Source organism: Spermophilus citellus, assembly GCF_964194105.1.
Source record: "Spermophilus citellus genome assembly, chromosome: 16".
Classification (NCBI taxonomy): domain Eukaryota; kingdom Metazoa; phylum Chordata; class Mammalia; order Rodentia; family Sciuridae; genus Spermophilus; species Spermophilus citellus.
Window position 1 is genome coordinate 52,121,711 of NC_138196.1, and position 14,055 is coordinate 52,135,765.

The following is a 14,055-nucleotide window of genomic DNA, read 5'->3' on the forward strand; positions in this document are numbered from 1 at the left end:
TGCGCCCGCCGCGCGGAGCCTCAGCTGCTCCCGCTGCGGTGCGGGGTCTCGGCGGAGGCGCGGGGCTGAGGTTGCACCGCGGGGCCCATCCTCAGAGGCGGTGCGCGGCGGGGACGCGAGAACAGCTCGCCACTCCCGGAGACGTTCCTCTTTCCGGTCTCTGCTCTGCGGCCTCGCTTCCCAGGGCAGCCCGAGCTCCCAGGCCGCCCCTCTCGCCGCCGCTTCCTGTGCTGGAGCCCGAGATGCCTGCTCGCCGCTTCCCGCTGGTGGCGCGGGCGCGGGGCTGGTGCACCGCGTATCTGAGGGACGTGTGCCGCGAGACCGGCCCCTGGTTGGCGTGGCGGCGGGGACCAGCCCGGCCCACAGTAGGAGGCCCAGCCCAGGTGCGTGGAGGTGGCCCTACTCGATCCGGGACCGTGTTCTCTCGGCCGCAGGCATCCCTCGTGCCCCAGGGGCAGGGTCTGTAGGGCGCGCTAGGACCACGCTCGGAGCTAGACTGGACCGGCGCCTGGGTGTGATGATGGCCCCTGCGCGGAACGCTCTCTGAAGGGTCAGAGGCAGCACCAAAAGCAGGTTGCCATATGTAGAAATTCTCGCGGTGTCTCCAGAGGAGCGTACATAGCCGTGATAGAATCATTGATTTAAGGCACTCTGGCCTTTTTTTTTTTTTTAATTAGTCAACAAAAGATGATCTCTATCACTTTATAGCGTAGAGGGCCAGCTTTGGTAGATGACTTGAATGAAGGCGTGGATTAGAATCTAGAGACAGACTCCAACTAATCAGCGTTGAATGTCAGGGCTTGCAAACCCTATCCGCACTCCACCCAAGCTCAAGGTTATAGAGCCTAATTAAGAATAGCCATTATAAAAGTGCCCTTCAAGTGCCCTGGTTAAGACTTTTAAGCTGCATCTTGATGCATTAATATCCAAAATACTCCAACTATCAATCAGTACCATTTAGTTATTGACCTTTGATTAATGTGAGAGAAACTGGTTAAATTGCAGTTTCTGACACACCTTTCACAACTTAACCTGTGATTATTCCAAAGAAACCAAGTGTTGACTTAACACAAACAAGCAAAAAATCTACCAAAAACTTCTTTCAGGTGGACGTTGCCCAGAACTTAACTTTGAGTTAATGATCTGCAATGCCATGGGCTTGAGAAGGTCGAACTAAAAGGAACCCATCATTTTGGAGCAAGAAAGGGCAGGATGATACAGTGGAAAACACAGGACCAGGTCTTGGGAGACATTCCTTCTTGTTTTGGCTCAATTGGGAAAATCCTTTCCTACCCTGAAACCAACTCCTCATTTATGAAAAGACTGCACTAGACTAAAATTTCATGAGAGAGCTAAAATTCTATGACTGGAAAAGGGAAAATCTTTCAAAGTAGTATAACTTATACCTCTCCTCTCAAAATAAGGTATGCATATTAAAAACTTCTGTTTTCTAAATTTACTGTAAATATAGAAGATTTGAAAAAAATCACCCTTCCCTCATAATTATAAGCATTTTGACATGTTTCCTTCCTGTCTCTGTTATTCATATTTTGGCAGGATTTTTATTATTATTGTAGGCAGCCTGACTCAAAAGAAATCTCTGGGATTTTTAATTTTTGACATTTAAGAAGTGATATGTGCCAAATGCAGGTAGGGAAAGGCCATCTATTTATACCATAATGGTACAGTTTTCATAGCTACCTCTTTGCTTCTGAGTCAAGTTCGGGATAACTCAAAATGTATCAGCATGCCACAGTGTTTTACTTTGCGTCTAAGTCTTCCAGCATCTTTAGTTTTGATGTGACAGTGTTGTGGAATATGGCTGTGTGTCTAGGGGAGGAGCCTGGGAAAAGATCGGGTTCATTTATAGCTGGAGATTTCTCCTCTCTCCTAAATTTCCTCTCTGGAAAGGGCAAGTCTGTAGGAATACTAATAATTTCTAAGTTTATATTTGTAACTTCAAAGGAGCATTAGTTTCCAAGATCAGTTGAAGTTATTGAGCAACTTTGCATTTTAAAACAGATATCCATTATTCCTTTGCATTCACTGTCTCTTATAACCAAACTCTGTTATGTTAGAATCCATTAGTAATGTTTTATGTTTGGATGATGGAGTGTGCTAGTCTCCTGTGCAGTATGCTCCTCTCCTGTGTAGTATGCTCCTCTCCTGTGTGATAAAATAGAAAAGAATTTCCTTTAAGGCAGTTGAAAGCTTGCTCTCCAACAGGCAGAGGTCAGTCAGGAGATGAATTAAGGTTTCACAATTTTTATTGAAGGTTGTCAATCCAGCTTAAACAGACACATGAGGGTCATTAAAATATGCTTGACACTTTTGCGTGAAGAGTAATTTTCAGTGAACAAAGCTGATCTGAAGCTGCTCATGGTTGAGTACATGTTAGTTCTTCCAGGGGCTTCTGAGAACTTTAAAGCCCTGAAGTAGCAACTGAATGTGGGGTGAAGTAGGAGGCAGAGGCAGTTTTACCAGTGTTTGTAACAGCAGCTCTGAGACTGTTGTGTCTATAAGATGCTGAATGTCAACTCCTAAGAAATTTTAGTTTGTTTAATCCTAGGGTGATATGTAATGGCAGAAGAGATAGTCATGGCAGAGTGAGTTATGTTAATTTTCCCCAGCTCTTGATATCCTGTCATGTGCAAGTTCTTAACAGTATTCAGTCAGTTGTAACCTTAGAGGAATCAAGAAGTGGGGGATGAAATCTGATGGCTTCTTCCTTGATGTGTGGCTGGCTAAAAGGATGTCACCCTTGGACAGAAACGCACCTGGAGGTAGGAAAAGGCTCTGTGCCCCTGTGACATCTGCCTCCAAATGTATTTGCTGATTCCTAAATCTATGATTTCAAAACTGGTGGCCTGGGTAATTTCTTCAAGAATTATTTGCTGGTCTTCAAGTTTTAAATAAACACTTTGAAATTTATCTAAAGCCATTTTGCCCTCTCCAGTTGTACTTATTTATTTTTTATTATTATAAAAATAATGGATGCTTATGATAGAAATTTGGGGAAGTAAAAAAAAAATAAAAAGGTCTTCTAGAGATGAAGTACTATTATAATGTTTGCTGTATTTTCTCTTGTTTTTTTTTTTTCCTTGACAATTTTTTTTAAACTTAAAGCATACATTGTTACTCAAAGATAAAAATTTTGGCAATTTAATTTTAATTACCAAAGTTACATTGTGAACTCTTCCCTCATGTTGTTATGTACTATTTTTAAAAAATGAGTTTCAAAGATGACAGCATTGTATACTTTATGGAATATGCTTTAATTTATTTACTTCTCCTTGCTGGTTATTGAGGAACAGCTATTTATTTCAAGGCAGTTTACCAAGATTTGTTAGTTTTTTTTAAAAAAATTAAATCAGGTTCTGCTTTAAATCTCTTGAAATTGACAATGATTTGAAAATTGTTTTATTAATGTATGGGTTTCAATGGACTTTTGGGTTCTAATGAAAAACTGTTGAAATAAGGTGTTCATGGTTTGGAAAGATAAATTGAAAGGAGTTCGGGCAACAGAGTAGGAGATGTGGGTTACCTTTTAGACCATTTCCTCATTCTGAGTGGGACGTATGCTGAATGTCTTATCTGTCTGTTTGCACATTTTTGTCTACTGTAGAAATTGGCACTTTCCCCTGAGGTTTGTTGTGGAAGAAATACCCATATCCACTAAGTCAGAAAACCCTATATGTCATCAAGAGAAAGTTGCAGCAGGGACTGGTTTCACTCTCAAGGCACAACTGTCAACTGTGAAACAGGGCTCTGGCAGCCCAAGAGTGGTGGCCGCAGCCAGAACAGGGCCAAGGCTCAGGGATCACAGGGGTGACAGCAGCTCACACACAGACCAAGGCACTGTTCTTCGTGCTTCAGGTATGTAAACTCATTAGTCCCCCAATGACCTTGTGAGGTAGGTCCTACTCTTTCTTATCCATACTTTACAAAAGTTAAAGAAACAGGTGCAGAGGTTAAGTTGACTCTTCCAGGATTTGAACCTAGACAGTCTGACTTCAGGGCCTGTGCCCTGGTTGCTTGGCTTTGCTGACCCTGGAGAGCTAGAATGATTCTCAGTGTGGCAGAGGCTGGAAAGTTCCAAGTTATTCAGCTGGTGGCAAAGCAGGACTGTGCTGAGTCTCCTTTTTCTATATCATTGCTCCTTATTTTTTTCTCCATCTTGTTTACAATCTGCCATGAATTTTCCCTTTGTGCCACCACAGTGCTGAAAGAGACAACAAATTTTGATTCAGCTTGGTTCGGTGCTTGATGATATCATTTGCTTTTTAGAGAATTAAAGTGTAAATGGCTTTGTCTGCCCTTGGAAGCCTGGAGAACAGTCAGGACACATGATTAATGCATCAGGTGTACCGGAGGAAAAGAGCACATTCCAGGTGCGCACAGGAACCCAGGCTTACCACAGATGGTGGAATAATGCCACTGTGTAGGAGGTTGGCCTCTCCATGAAAACATAGGTTTGCTTTCTGCTGCATTTCTTTGGGCCCTTTTACCAGAAACAGACTTCTCCACATGTTCTAGATCACATCGAAAACTTGTCATAGACAAGAGAATTGTGAATTTTGAGGGCTCAAAGGGTACATACAGTAGCATCACTAGTGATTATGAGTCTGTTTTTCCCAGTGAAATTTTAGGTGGGACTTCAAGATGTGAAATAAATAAGAACAGATCTGCTGTGGTTGAAATGGGGAGGCTGAGTATGGGCGGGATCGCAGATCACACAGATATGGTTGTATCTTCTGTTTTCCCTTGCTGCCTTGGAGGCTCTGCAGAGCAACCTCAAGCTCTGAAGCAGCCTAACTCACTCATCTTTTCGATGCAGTAACTGTGGTGCAGGGAGAAGAGGTGACTCAGCCAAGGTTACACAACCTGTCTTTGCCTCTGGCCATGACACACACAGGAGTTTTGTTCCTGGGCCCTTTGCCTGTTTGGGGAATGGCTGGCCCTCACTGCTGTCCTTGACTTATGTTCTGAAATCCCATCAAGTCAGCAGGTTCTGCTTATTCTAGCCCATTCTCTGTACAATATTGCCCAATACCTACACACTATTGCCAGGTCACTCTGAAGACAGTGCTCATCTAGTCTGGAGCCTGTCACCTCTGGGTCAGACAGTGAAAGCCTTTAGTTAAACACGGCAGGAGGAACAGTCACTACTTTTTCTGGAGCAGAGGTCTGGTTGTATCCCTCTGGAGCAGAAACGGTTAGGGCCCTTCTCTGTAAGGCCCCACGTCTTTATTTCCTGGGACTTTCTACAGCTTGGCTTCAACCTGCTATTTGCCCTACCTTTACCAAATCATTGTGTACTGTGATTTATAGAAAATAAGCTGGTGGCACAGGGCTGTGCCCCAAGACTGTATGTGAACTGTCTCAATGCCCCAGTGGCCGTCCTGTGTCCTGGTAGGGACTGAAGCTGTGGAGTATCCAGAACAGACCCCCTGTGTGTCTACCTTGGCCCATCTGGAATGCCATTCCTCGTCCTAACCCGATTCCTCAGAACCCTGCTCTTTAGAGTCACTCCTGGAGTAACTCTGCCCTTTCTCATACTCCATCACGCACTGTAACCTGAGGCTCAATGACATTCATTCAGCCGGAAGGCATCAGCAGCCTTGCATGTGGAGATGTTGCATTATTCCCATGCTAGTTAGAAAACTGCTGCTGCCCCAGGGAGCTCCACCCCTAATTCAGAAACCAAAGGACTCATCCACTGCCTAACAGAGCTTCTGGTCTGAGCAGTGGCCTGAGTCTTTTCTGATTGGTTAATGTCTGGCCATATTGGTTATTAAATATTTTGAATAGCATCCCTGTCTCTATTCTTCATGTGCCTTTTCCTGTGTGTGTTTCTTGCTTCTTCACATAGGCACCCCAGCCACACTCTTAAGACTTGAGCATACAGGAGACCTAGTCATTGTCATTTCTGTGTTTTCAGGAACTTTTAACATAGCACCTTAGTGCTCTTAAGTGTGTCATATTATCTGATGTTTGATTCAGACTAGGAAACATTCAGAGAGCCCCGTAGAAATGGCTCCTGACAAGAACATATGTTCTTGTCATCTAATGTTGCAGGTTTGTCTATTCTATTTTATGCATAGCTTAGATCTTATAGTTAAGATCAAGGAATTGAAAAATCTCAAGACCAAAACCTGTGTCTTCATGGATGTAAACTTTGAGTTTAGGAGTACCTCTGAGGGATTTCTCTGTCTGTTTTGTTTCACTTATGTTAGAAGCAGGTGGCTGTGGGCTTTGCAGGATGTGGGAGGAGAGATTAGTGTCAAATTCTAGATAATCTTACATAACTGTACTATAGTCTTCATTTACCTGGTATTTCTATTTTAAAACTGTACCATATTTCTGTGCCACTAGTGAAATGGTCAAATAGATCTTTGTTCTTTCTGTAGGGCAGTCGTGCACATTGTGCCTAGGTGTTCCAGCATGTGCAGTGGGCGGGGACCTAGTCTGCTCAGCAGTCCAGCCCAGCACCTCATGAAGCTTGGAACAGGAGTCCAGAGGATGTGGCTGAGCAGCCCCGCCTTATAGGTTGCCTGTAACGTTGCACCGGTCTGTTTTCCTCTCCTTTTTCTCTTGCTGGTGATGGCAAGACTTCTCTAGAACTCAGGAAAGGTGAGGATCCTTGGCCTTTGGGGTAGGGTCTGAAGCTGTGGGGTATCCAGGACAGACCTCCTCAGAGGAGGCTAGATTCTGAGTCCAGTGTGGCCCCCATGGCTTAGATTCTCCTTCTACCACAACAGCCAGCCCAGTCCATTTGGCTTCTTAAATATGACCTGTGACAGTCACCAGCAGTGCTTGCCCTCTCCAGCATGTCTCTCTTGGTCACTGGATGATGTTGAATCTTTGTCTTCCCCCTGCATATGAGTTTCTTTTGACAGACTCTGTGGTTCTGCCTCTCAAATGTGGCAAGCTCTGCAGTTAGCTGTTTTGTATATTGTCACTCATAGAAGGAAATGGACAGTGACTCCAGCCGGGCAGGTGATCAACAGAGGCCACAAGGAGTGCACGGCACACTGTCAGATAGTTCTAAGAATGGGGAAATGTTCACCCTATGGGGACAGCTAGACCATCTATTAGGGTACAGGATGGAAATATTAGAACTTTCATAGATTTTTTTTTGCCTTTATTTAAATTCTTATTTGTTTTACAATGTTCAGAAAATATTTATGGACTATACATGTGTATAGACTATGAAAATCATTTAAATTAGGGACATATTTATTACTAATTGGATTATAACATTAACAGTAGTCATTGGATTATAACTATTAACAGCAGTTATTACAAGCTTAGAGAAACAGAGGTAACTCTACCACTGGCATGGCAAGAGACTTCTGAATGCCAGTTCTAAAAAGAAGATGACTCAATGTGCCAGTTGAAGGGGAATAGAAACTGAAACTCCTCTCTAAAACTAGGTTGTGATCCATGTTAGAATGGGTCTCTGACTTCAGAAGAAGAACTTAACAATGCAGAAGCCTCAATAAGATTGGTGTTTCTCTCTCTCTCTCTCTCTCTCTCTCTCTCTCTCTCTCTCTCTCTCTCTCTCTCTCTCTCTCTGTCTCTGTCTCTCTCACATCTCCCAAGGCTGGAGCTGTGCTTGACATATGGTGGGTACTCAGTGAATATGTCCAAATGGAATATATGGACCTTTTTCTTGCTTCACAATTAAGTATCGTTTTGAATGGACTGTTTCAAGTCAGTGTGTAAGTTGGTCTCCTTTGTTTCAACTTTTGGGCAGTTGAGAGGATACAGTATATGTGCCAGTCATACTGTTGCACAAATGATTTCCTGAACTGTAAAATCATAGAACTGTTGAAACCTCAGAAGTGTCATCTGGATGACAGGATGTTTGAGACCACTTAAATTTTTTTTTTTTTAAACATGGATAAAATGAAACAATATTAGCAAAATGTTGATTATGTTTGAATGAGAAGCTCGGGTAATGGAGATATGGTAGTTTTGTTACACTTTGTCTACTATTGAATAAGACTTGGAACTTTTCAGAATAAAAATTGAAACAAAGCATAAAAGGAATATAGAGACCTGAAGCTAATGTCACCTACTCAAAGCAGGTCATGACCAAACAGGACAATCTCCTTTCCTCTTCTCTCCTCTGTCTGCTCTCTGAGTGTCATTATTCTATAATCTTAGACAACTTTTTAGATTTGTTTTGTTTTTAGCTTTCCCAGGGCCAGTCACTGCTTCTGATGGTTACCTGAAAGCTCAGTGTAATTTTAACTCATGTCCTGTGGTATCAGACAATACCTCTCTTGTCCCTCCACATACAATGAGCAAAATCTTGCTCAACCTTTTCTGTTGCACCTGTTGTCCCATGTTCTTTAAATGCCCTCTTGAGTCCTGAAGAACTTCACCACATACCAACATTTTGTAGATTTCATTTGCTTCTGCGTTTTACCTGTAAAGTCCTGAGTGTTCAAGTCTGTGAATATTTCAACAAAACTGACACAGGTGCATTAAAGTAAGTTGGAAATCATAATCTAAGGCTTATATATATAATATTGATATTGTGATAATTATGTCATAATATAATTATATTCTTATTATAATGATTGAATTATATTATAGAGCATACAATAATATTACATGGTATATGCTATATTTTTTTATAGGTGTTCCATATCTGGGACAATGGGACAAAATGGGTTAAAGGAACCACAGTTACCTGCTGAAATCTGTAAACACTGAAAAGTGACTTCTCCAACTTTGAGAGTAGCTGGGTTTTTTTTTTCTGAGTAGAAATCGGTCTTTGTGTCTGTCTGCCTCTCACACCTGTTCTGCTAAGCCATTTCTCTAGTTCATCGGTCACTCTGAAACCTTGATCTATTTTAAGAGGCGTCAGTAACTCTACCCAACCTCGTGTCTACCCAACCTCGTGTCCTGTTCAGCCCCCTTATCCAGGTCATGGTATTTGATAGCTGCGACCTCTGGGAGCTGCTAGGCCATGTGGGTTCCTTGAGGACAAGTTCTGGGTGTGTTTCCCATCTCCCACACTAGCCTGGGCTCCAGCAAGGACCTGGAGGGATACATAAGCTGTACACCCCTCTGTTGACAAACCTGTTGACTTGGCCTCTGCCTAAGGAAGCTGGCTTCCCCTGCCCACCTCCAGGCTCCCAGCATGGTCTAGCCTTTGAGGGTGTCTCCCCACCCCCACCTATCTCTGCCTATTTAGATTTGGCCTGGTTCCATCCTTAGCTCTGAGCCCTCCCCCTGACCTCCAGCCCATACACAGTGCCTTCTCTCTTCTCCAGGGAGCACCCCAGCCCCCAGCATTTACTTCTGAGGTTATCACCCCCATCTTATTCGGGTGGGTTTGCTCTTGCGGGTGTGTTTGTCTTCATTGGTATCCTAAACTTGCCAAAGGTAGAGAAAACACTGGCAATGCTTTATCTTCATGGCGATGGCCTTCTGTGTGCAAGGGACTAATGAGAGTTCTCTAATCCCCTACAATTTTCAGAGGGTTGTTTGTGTATTTGGAGTGAGATCTTTTACCTGGTCAGTGGCTGAGCCAGGGCCCAACACAGAACAGAAGGTGAGAGCTTAGATATGTGTTTTCTGGGAGGGGTTTATATCCCATCTGTTATTCTTTAACAAGGACAGGTTACCACCCTAAATCCTTTGTGGAGCAGGTGGGAAATACAGGCCCCTTCCTTTTCCAGCTGGTCAGTGAACTTCCCTGACTTGCCATGATATTTAGGCAGAAATCAGTGTTAAAACAGTATTTGAAGACAAATGGAAGAAACTTCCTTCTCTTAGGAATTTTTTGAATGGAAGCTTTCCCTTATAAGTGCATCTCATTGAAATTTAACCTTGTGGTCCTGCACAGTCTTTCACATGACTTGAATATCTTCATCAGGCATGTCCAAACGATGATTATCATTTTCCTAGGTGGACATCCATGATAGTCTTCTTTGTATCTATGTGTTGAGAGGAGGGAGGAGAGCTATATGGTTTATGTAATTATTTATTGCTCTGGAGCATGTTGGGCAAGTCTTGTCAGCATTCCTTACATCTGGGAGAGCCATCTACCCAGCATTCTCAGTGTTTTGGAAGCAGCCTCCTCTCCAGAGCCCTCACAAGGCCCTCCAGCTCCTGTGCTAGAAGAAACCTGGCCTTGCTCACTTGCTTAGAGCAAAACTCACTCAGACTTGGCCACCCCTGGTGTGGCTCTCTGGGCTTGAGTTCTTCTGGCATTTGCTTTTCTACCTAAGAAAGGTGCTGGTGGGAGCTCTTCTTCTCCCTGTGGAAAGCCTTGATTCCTTTTAAGCTGATCAGCGGTCATGTGTCTAAATGTGTGTCTGAATGTCTTCCAAGGGGAAGAGAGGACCTTGCCCCTTAGTATTGACAGAGTTCTTGGAATGGTATTACATGTAAGTGAAACATAAAACATCACGGTACAGGGACAAGAGAATATTTTTATGCAGACTTTTAATCATTGTCTTGCTAGCTGCCCCTGCCCCCACCCATTACCCAGGAAATGCTATTCACTCCCTTCTAGTACATGGACTCCCAGCAACTCTGGGGGGTGGGAGGGGGTAGAGGAAGGAGAATACTGTAGTTTGGGAATGTTTTGAAGGCCCCCTTCCTCTTTGGAGAATCACTCTTCATTTAAATAACATCCTCCAGGGGCTTAGGGTAGAGAAGTGATCAGAATCACAGAGGGCCACTCAGTAAATATTCCTCAAGTATCTGTTTGGAGCTAGGCACTATGTTAAGGCCAATGGCCAGAGGAGAAAGAGAAGCAGCTAGAGTTACTCAGCATCACCCACCATAAGCACAAAACAGGAGGTGCTAAGTACCATACAAGGGATGCAAATAAAGTGTTGCTAGAATTCAGAAGAAGGATTAATTACTTCTCCCTCAGGGAAGCTTATAAGAATTTGTTAAAAACCTGGCCTCTGCCCTATTTGGCTTGGATTCAGACATTACAAAAAGAATCAGGGAAGGAGGATTGTAGGTGAAGGGGGCATTGGGGGAGAGGGAACTGCAGAACAGCCAGGTTTGGGGGGTAGACCTTCTTGAGGAAGGATCCTGGGGGCACCAGGGACAGGGGAGCAGAGGTAGAGCAGAGGCGCATGGGCGTTGGTACTGGCCCCTGTAGGTATGTTGTCTGGGAGCCCACCTGCCTGGAGGAGTGCGATGTTACAGACCCTTACTTCTTGCACGTGAAGCAAGGGCCCTAAAAGTCGGACTGGTAGCTCACAAACCGGTCTACCCCTTTCCATTTTCTAAGACTATACCCATCCTTTGAGGGCCAGCTAGTCTTGTACCCCTCCATGCAGCTGTGGTGGAAAGTGAATGTGCCTTGGGTTTCTTTTGCATTTACTGCTACCTTGTTGCTTTTTGTTTTTGTTTTTGTTTTTTTACTCAAAAATCCCTTTGTGTATGTCTCTGTGTTAAATGTTTTACTTTTAAGCTTCAGGAATGGGTCTGCCAATTTTCCTCAGTTTGTACTCCCATCTAGATATGAAATAATTCTTAGACTCCAATATAAGAGAAGGGTTCCCCCAAATACTTTATCAGTCTTAATATTAAAGTCTTAACAAAGCTCTCACATTATAAGGGCATGCTGTCAGCCACTTTCCAAATGGCCTCAGATAGAGAAAGCTGCTTGTCCTGAAACCATATTGGCCGATCCTAGTCTTGGGTCCTTGTAAAGGTTAAAAAAAAAAAAAAATCACTGAATTTGACCCTTCTTAAGACAAAGAAATTTAAAATTAGTTGGGCAACTAGTTCTTGGTATTTGAACTTACAAAGGCCAGAGTTAGATATTGTTATAAAACCCTTTTTTAAAAAAAAATCAGTTGAAACAATGAAGCATGAGATTTAGTTATATAAATGTGGATCTATAGGACAAAATTCTTTACTGTTCTATTTAAATAGGTTCTTGTGATCTGAGAGAATTTTTTCAGTAGTAGGTACATGCATGATTTTGGAAAATGCTTCAGCTTAATTTAATGAAAGGGAAATATGTGATGGCATCACACAGAAAACGATTAGATGCCTCAGAAAATGGCTTCAAAGATAACTAAGACCTTGTTTGAATGTGCATGTTTAAAGAATTTGAGTAAAATATTAATGGAATGTGAATCTTTTAAAAAAACGGTATTTTCAAAGTAATTTGTCAGATGACTTAAATATATATGGAGTTGAATGAATATGGAAATAAGGAAATATTTGTCTATTTCATCTACATCTCAAAATTTTTCTTTTCGAGTTGGACACGTCACATTTGGTATTTTTTATTTTGGCAGTGGCACACATAATAGTTGTTACCTGTGGCCAACCTGAATGGGCAAGGTATGGCCCTGATCTTATTGGTTAAAAAGTAATATTGCAGGGGCTGGGGTTGTGGTTCAGTGGTAGAGCGCTCACCTAGCACATGTGAGGCACTGGGTTCAATCTTCAGCACCAGATAAAAATAAACAAACAAAATAAAGATATTGCGTCCATGTATAACTAATGAAATATTAAAAAGAAAAAAATAGTATTGCATTATGCTTGCTTTTGAAAGTGTTATGTCCCATTCTTTCTCTGATGGTTTTAGGAGGGATGGGCGGAGGTGGTGTAAGTGTTGAAGTATTCAGATTCAGCTTGACTTGAAGAGTTCATGAAATCAAGTTTGTAAAAACAGGGCCACCTTTGTTTGCTTTGTTCCTCCATTTTTAATCTTCATGGAAATTGAATTGATAATCCATTGAATCCCTTTAATGAAAATTAAAAACCCACTGGTTTAAAGTTTATTGTACTTAGTTGAGAAGAAAAGCCTCAAGGCCGTGGATGGGAATAATTAATTCTCTGTGGAACTACAGGCTTATTTCTACAAGCTTATTTGTGCATGGGATCCCAAAGTTACCCAAATGGTCTTGTCCTTCTTCTGCCAAGGGCAGCAGTGCCACAGCATGGGGAGGGTTTGGACAGCAACCTCTGCCTTCCTCTCTAACTGGGAGACGCTGGTGTCTCTGGAGCGTCTGGGCCTCCCTCTCTCTAGGGACAGCCTGACTGCTCTTTTGGTTCGGGAGGTGGTGGCTTAACAAATCTAGCTTTAGGTGATTTGCCAGCCAGGGTGAAGGAGCAAGAATCCAACAGTTCTGGAGTGGCAGATTGAAAGAACAGCAAATGGCCTGGCTGTTGCTCTCTTGTTCCTCTCAGAGGCCCGAGCTCTGCCCAGCTAGGGTCAAACAAAGGGGGTGCTTTCAGCCTTCTGTAAATAGCCTATTGTGCAGGGGAGGAGGTGGGGCAAGGAGTGGCAGTATCTTGCCAGCCTGGCTTGCTGCATTAAGGAAAGATGTCAGGATTTCTTAATTTGCTGATGGCTATTTATGTGGGTTTATTTGAGGTCTGCTTTCTTAGTGAAATATTCATTCAAACTGCTTGTTATTCAGCTTGATGAAAGTTTGAGGAACTTCAGAAGGAGAGAAACATCCAGAGCACCTGTTTTTTTTGTTTTTGTTTTTGTTTTTTGAGTTTTTTGTTTTGGGGTGATTTTGTTTTGTTTTGTTTTTTGATTGTTTGTTATTTTGGTTTATAAATGACAGGAAGAAAATAAAATGCTAATGTAAGTAAAAGTCTACCAGAATTACAGGAGGTGTGTGTGTGTGTGTGTGTGTGTGTGTGTGTGTGTGTGTGTGTCCAAGTGTGTCCATGTGTGTCCTTAGAGTGATGCCCTTCTGAGTTACCTCTGGCTCTGAGTCTCTTTTTTCATAATACAAACTGTGTCTGGAGGTGAACCTTTGTGTACAGTGTGCTGAATACACAAGTGCAGAGGCCAGGGTGACAGGATAAGTGCTGGCACTCATGTTAGACATTGGGAGTTTAGGTGGATTTCAGATGTGGATCTCTAAACTGTGGAGTGTTCCTACTGGAAGGACCCTGAGAACCTGTTCTCACGGTTTCTTAACTGGGGCTGGCTGAAGGGGGCTTGCAAGCCCTGCTTGTGAGGTGATCATGGGGGTGTTCATGGTGGATAGGGCCAGTGGCCCAGCAGAAGTTAGGTGTCACTTGTGTAGATTGGTC

At 43.0% G+C, this 14,055-nt stretch overlaps 1 protein-coding gene across 3 annotated transcripts in view; it reads left to right on the top strand.

The window, feature by feature from the left end:
- Window positions 1-14,055, top strand: part of ACSL1 (acyl-CoA synthetase long chain family member 1) — a 60,763-nt gene that overhangs the window by 166 nt on the left and 46,542 nt on the right. The window contains exon 1 of one of the 3 annotated variants that reach the window (XM_081269398.1): window positions 2-383. The exons of 1 other annotated variant lie outside the window; for it this stretch is intronic. The gene's annotated coding sequence lies outside the window, so the exon portion shown is untranslated. Of the gene's footprint in view, window position 1; window positions 384-13,573; window positions 13,598-14,055 lie in introns of those variants that run through there. One more of the 3 variants, XM_081269396.1, reaches the window with a different exon arrangement.